The sequence below is a fragment of the Vanellus vanellus genome (assembly GCF_965231255.1).
Source record: "Vanellus vanellus genome assembly, chromosome: 4".
Lineage (NCBI taxonomy): Eukaryota > Metazoa > Chordata > Aves > Charadriiformes > Charadriidae > Vanellus > Vanellus vanellus.
In genome coordinates, this window is record NC_138909.1 from 53,052,148 (window position 1) to 53,059,051 (window position 6,904).

The window sequence follows — 6,904 nt, forward strand, 5'->3', positions numbered from 1 at the left end:
GCGGGATACGCTTGTATGAAAGGCCAGGATTCAGGTATGGATTTACTGAGGCTCCGAAGGCCTGAAGCGTGTCCCGCTCCTCCCCACCACACTATGAGCACACACTGTTTGCCTCTAGAAACACAAGAGTCCAAACAAGCGTAGCACTCCCCAAGCACTGCCTTCACCCAATACTTCTCAGCACTTGGTTCGATCCAACTGCTGGGCTGAAGCCACCCTCACCCTCCCCTGCAATCCCTGGGACCTGAACCCAGCACCTCCAACCACTCCTGAGGTAAAAACCATCAGATTCAACATGATTGCTCTTTCTGCTTTTAAATGTGGACAGAAGTATTTTGAAGACAGGTGTTTTAAGGTGATCGAGCACAAATTCACATTGATACTGGCGCTTTACAGGGTCCTGTGCTTCCGCAGTTCCCTGCACGGAGGGGTGCTTTGGGAAGAGGGGCCGCAGAAGCCAGCTGGACCGTGTGTGTAAGTGTTGTGCAGTGCTGTTAAGGACTGTAAGATAGGGACCAGTGCAGTCACAAAAAATGGGTGATTTCTGTTCATGGTGTCTCTTGGCTTCAGGAGTCATAAACTATATTAGTCTGCCTGATCTATAAGCACTTGTGTAACCACACATACGCACGCAGAGCCCCTGCTGATGAAATCCCAAATAAACCCACATGCATTTAGGAAGGACAGTGTGTGGAGTTGCTCATACCAAACAAGCGCTGACACTCATTTACCTGTAGTTGCATCAAAGGAGCTTTCTGTACAGTGTGTGACAACATGTTAGAGAACTCAGCGTAGTTTTACCAAGATTATTTCTCCTAGACTAAATTCAAGAGAGTCCTCAGGAGGCACCATAGAAATGTTTAAAATACCTAGAATGAATTGTTCTGGATCTGTTTTCATTTGTGCCAGTGAACCGGGACTAGCTTTGGTGGTGTCAGCCTGGGTGCAGAGTTGTAAAATGGGTGTGAAAGAAGATCAACTGAATTACTTTAAGAACTAAAGGATGGGCTCTAAGATATACATGTGCTCAAAGGCTTTGCAGATTTGCGGCTGTAAATAGCTTTTTTCCATTTCTACGAGCAAGCAGCAGGAACAGCTGAGCACTAAAGAAACAGCTGGCCTTCAGTGATAAGGGGTAGCTGTCACTTCATGGTGAAGTTTGAAAAACTTTATATTTAGAAGCAGAAGGGAGAGCCATCAGCAGCCACACCCCAAAACCTGCACTGTTTGCGATTTCTTCACTGCCTGCACTTTATGATTGGAGTGGTAGTATTTACATTTTTACATGTTACAACACCATTCTTCTCCAAAATCTCTCCTGTGGTGTGACATGGTGTGTGAGATCAGTGTCATCAGCACGGCTGACTGCCCTGAGCTTCGATGAGGGCAGAGCGCTGAAGTTGAGGGTCTGTAATTCAAGCAACTTTGTTCGCTGTTCCCGACACACAGCCTTAAAGAAACAATTGGGTCTTCCATGCTTTTCAGGTTTGGCTCATTGCAGCTACTGCATGGCTCTTTCTTCCATCTTTTAAAATTCTTTACTGTGTCTTATCCCTATGTCCAGAAATAACCTCCTTCACTGTGCCTTGGAGTCCACCCCCGTTTCCTTGGGTGTTGCAAGGCTTAGGTAATTAGCAAAGACTTGATTGTCTTCCCACACAGGAGGGGACCTGCACTCAGAGCTGGCACGAACAAGTTTCAGCTCCCTGTCTCAGCATCTCAAATCCCATTTAATTTCTCATCTCACCTGTGATTCAGGTCATTAACTGTTTCCTAGATGCAGAAACCAAAACACCTGGAAGTTGAATAGAAAGAAATTTCAGAAGTAACCATTTTGTCAGTGTTCAAGCCCACTTTGAGACACTTTAACTACCTCTACCCTGCCAAATAAAGTGGGGCCAAAGACCATTCTCCATCCCTGAGCTCAAATGGCAGATGTCACTGCAGCTGCTTGGCTCTGCATCTCCTCTGGGCTGCTACTGGTGCACATGTGGCTTTTCGTCATCACTTTATTTTATGTGTGGTTTGCTTTTTAGTTTGAGGTATTCTTTTTAAGTTCAAAGTGCCTGAAGATGTGTGGCAGCACATCAGAGAGCTGCTTTCAGAGCGTAAAACTGAGATTATGAGACATGAAGGTGTGTGGGGTATTGGGGGTACTAAGTTGCTGCTACAACGTTGAGGGACTTGTGTAATGTGGAGGAGTCATGCCTGTGCAGCCTCATCCAGTGTGCCTTCTGGATTGGTCCTTGGCCTGTCATACCCTTGAACTGTACCCAAGCATAGGCCTGGAGACTAGCTTGGTCCAAGGACCGCGGCAACAAATAAACAGTATGGATACCATAGGAACCTATGGACCCAAGTGAATAGAATAGACTATTTCAGTTGGAAGGGACCTACAACGATCGTGTAGTCCAACCGCCTGACCACTTCAGGGCTGACTGAGTTAAAGCCTGTTGTTAAGGGCATTGTCCAAATGCCTCTTAAACACCAACAGGCTTGGAGCATCCACCACTTCTCCAGGAAGCCTGTTCCAGGGTTTGGCCACCCTCTCAGTAAAGAAATGCTTCCTAATGTCCAGTCTGAACCTCCCCTGGCACAGCTTTGAACCATTCCCATGTGTCCTATCACTGGATCCCAGGGAGAAGAGCTCAGCACCTCCCTCTGCACTTCTCTGGAAGCCATAGAGAGCAATGAGGTCACCCCTCAGATTCCTTTTCTCCAGACTAGACAAGCCCAAAGTCCTCAGCTGCTCCTCACAGGACCGGCTTTGTTGCCCTCCTCTGGACGCATTCAAGGACCTTCACATCCTTCTTAAATTGCAGGGCCCAGAGCTGCACACAGTGACTCCCACACGTTCAGGTTGGTTCATGATACTCGCTACCCCAGCTTGCTGCCTGCTCTTGACTAGTTGCTCGCTTCACTGAATCACTGGCTTTCCCAAAACAATTGAATTTCTCCCATTTTTGTTTGGGATTTAGCAAGGCTTTATGCAATGCTATGGAACAGACATGCTTGAAAGTAAAATCTGAAAAAAATAGTACTTCAAACTGAATGCCAGCCCCTTATAACACTCATTTCTTGTTAATCGCTGTATTATGAAATACAACATTTGTATCTTAGCGTCCTTGAGAGTTTGGCTGCAGCGACCTCGAATGCCCCTCTCTGCCAGCACTCCCTGACCAGCGAGACATGCAGTACCCCGCTGCCAGGCCCTGCAGCCATTTCTGTGATCAGGCATGAAATTATTCTAAACTGATTGAAGTGAGGCATAGATTGAAAAGCTTGAAAGACGCTGATTTACTCCATCATCCTGCTCCGCCTCACCTCTATTTTACCTAAACCATGGCTGGCAGTTTTGGATAGCGTCATCCTAAAAGTCTTCACTGATGCTGCAGTGCATAAAGCACTTTACAAAAAGCAGTGGTAACACTGATTTCATTTTAAAAGACAAAAAAGAAACGGAGATGTAGGTGCAACAACTGGCCAGTGTCACTCAGCAAAGAGGAGAAGGGCTGGGAAGATGACAGTGTCCCAGTCCCTAGTCCGGTATTTTTGGCATTATGATACACTGCAGAGGGAAGATTTATTAGATGGTTTCAGATCTGAATCTCAGACATGTCGCAGCCTTGTTACATTCCCTTGGCATAGGAAAGGGGCCCTTGTGTACATTTGTATTGCATTAAGCTTCCACAGAATACATAGACTAGTGCAGTGCAAAGAGGCTTGAAGGAACCATGACTCAGACCCACTTTGCGTTGGAGTGCTTTTTGGGGGCACGGGCATCTGCCTGAGGTCACTGCTCGAACAAGCTGATAAATTAAACATTTCTCCTTTACCCGACAAAATTTCCAGTTGGGCTTTCTTGTTATGTTACTTTGATAGAAGCACATCATATAGCAGTAAAAGCCTATTCCACCTCACTGTGATCGTCTTCTAAGCTGCCCTGATGCCTAGCACCACTGTTGCAGACCAGAACAGAGAAAGAAACAGAGCAGGGTTGTGCACAGGTGGTAGCAAATGGGGCTGAAACCAGTCTGCCTTTGGCAAACGGAATGTCCACTTTAAGAGGAAAGGGAGGCAACTGTGGGCTTCGTGAATAAAATCAGTCAGGGGTGGCAGTCTCAATGGCATTTATCCTCTGAACATAAAAAATTAACATTTTCTTACCCGAGGTGCCTGCTTCCTGTGTATCTGTGAATCACGTCTGCTGAGTTTACAGGAAGAAACTCCAATGGATTTGTATTGCTCTTCGGTCTGAAAATTCATCTAGATATGGAAGAATGAGTTCATGCATCCTATGGAGACAAAATAATTAGCTGCCATTAGTTTATAGAATATTTATTACGGATGAGGAACCAAGAAAGAAAAAGTTACATTTACAAATTTAAGCATGGAGATCACTCACCTGGGTGCTTGGACATCCAGAATCCACTGAGTTCTAAGCTGGGTAAATCAGATTTTGAGATGAGAAGAAAATTGGAGGTGAACTCCCAATGTCTTTTCATACAGCTATTCTTCAGGAGCCAAGATATGTGCATACATATATGGGAAAACAGATTTTTGTTCATCAAAGAACAGGTATCTATAACATATTTACAGGCCTGCAGTAAGTATGTAAGCAAATTGTTGAGTTTCATTCCCAGTAGTGAAAAATTAATGCTTAATGTGGCTGATGCAAATCTACTACCAGCCACAGGATTCTGTCACCTACTTGTACTAGCCATGAGGGATCCAGGTGAATCTGTGACAGGAAGATTGTAGGTGCATCCTATATTGTACAGTAATTATAATACTCTTCATTTCTGTAGCATGTTGAACTCGCTCGTTTCAGATTGCTTAGTCAAGATTTGCCAGTTCAGGCCCTTAATAGGTATTAGTAATTAGGTAAATAAAATGCTATTCAGCTGAATGAGGGAGGAATCAGTATTGATCCTGAACCTCATACTGCTGGTATAGTTGTAGAGATAAGAGAGCTCATACATCAATACACACGTTTGAGAGAAGATCAAACCAGCCCATGGTGGTAAATAACCCGGACAATTACCTGCAGGACCTAAAATTAGAGATCAGCACAAAGACTTGGCAGGTGAATAGTCAGCAGATGCTGTCTTATCTCTCTATTTGCTTTGGAAGATTGGGTCTGACCCAAAACATGTTGAAATCAATTTGTATCTTCTCCTTTATTTCGATAGGCTATGCACCAGGCTTTAATCAGTTGTGGGCTTAATTAAATGATTTTCCTCATTGCAAGCTAATTAATCCTATGGAGAAATGAAACTGAATGTTAAATGAGCACTCTTTAGGAACTGTATGTGTAACGTATGGGTTCAAATAAAAAATTATGGGCTTGATTTCACACTGTCTTACATAGTCTCTTATTCCACATAAAGCAAGTACAATTTCCCACTCTCTTTTATTGGGTATAAGTACAGAAACCAAGTGAAGAGTCAGGCAGAATGACTGTAACGAGCTCCCTTCCTTATGCAAAAAAAAAAAGCAAGCGCAAGCAGGAAATCATCGGTTTTCAGCATCCAAGAGAGGAAGAAGCAATGCATTTAAATTGCAGCAAGGAGATCGGATATCAGCAAATTGTTCTGACTGTGAGGACGGTGAAGCACTGGGCTGGGTTACCTGGGGAGCCTTGGGCATCTCCAGCATGAGAAGCCTGCGAGAGGTTTGGCTCCAGCCTCAGCAGGGGATGGAGAACCCAGAGGTGTCCTGGACCACTCTTGCCAGTGACTGGTTGGAGTTTTGCACCAGTCCAGGGAAAAAATACAAGATACAGGACAAAGACAAATTTGGTGCCATCACCTGAATGGCAAAGCAAGTAACATGAAATGTGAAATCTGCAGTAATTAATTAGATAATGGGAAATCAATCAGGCTAATGAGTATCTAAGTGTTGGCAGACTCTAACCATCACTGTGTGGATGGAATTGATTTAGTGAATACTTTTTTTCCAAGGATTGCAGGTGGGAGGCTGTGTAGGTCTGGCAAACAATGATCCCATGTGGTGGTCCCCTGTAATACTTCCCAGCTAAACTTTCAAGCTGAGTGTTGGTTTTGGTGCTTTGCTTTAGGTGCTGAATTCCAGCAATGGGAAGATCTTTGCTTAACAACCCCAAAATGCCTCTGTGATGGGGTGGAAGGGAAGAGGAATGGCCTCCAAAAGGCATGAACTTGCTGAAAGCAACCTTGCATGCAAAAAAAAAGCATCCCTTAGGCTGCTCAGTATGTTTGGAGACCAGAATCTAAGATGCTGTAGCACATAGTGGTTAGGACCCAGCCTTATGTCACCCACACAGCACTGTGTTTGCTAAATGTGGTGTCTGCTATTTGTGGTGTCTGCAAAATGCAAAAATTACAAAGGGAAATCATCCTCAGGCAGATGTTTACCATGCAAGCATCTCATGTGGGGTACCACGTCCTTTGTGTTGATGCACCAATTTTAGCATTGGCAGAAAATTTCAGTAGCAAGGTGCAAGTGATGTGGAGGAAACTGGGGGACGGGATGGAGAATTTAACTTACTTGGTTTATTTGTTTTCCTTCCGGCTTTCCATAGGTCTTTTTTTTGCCTTGTACTTGGCTCTGTGTCTCTGATCCCGTCTGTCCTGTTTTTGTTTGCCTTCCTTTGTTGCCGGTGGTTTCACGCTGTTTCCATTCCTCTCCTTTCGTGTGACACAGATTCTCCGCCTGAGCCACGTCCAAGGTGTTGGACTCCCTGCAGTTACGGCACAGAGACTCGATGCCGAGGACACGACTTCCTGCTTTGCTGACAGTGTCTGCATTGTATAAGTGAGCGTATGTTTTACCAGCCCATGGAAAAGAAGTTTCAGGGCATTACTTAATGGATTCTCCTTTTTCTAACTCGCCAGGACACTGTCAGCTCTTTACCTCTTCTTCA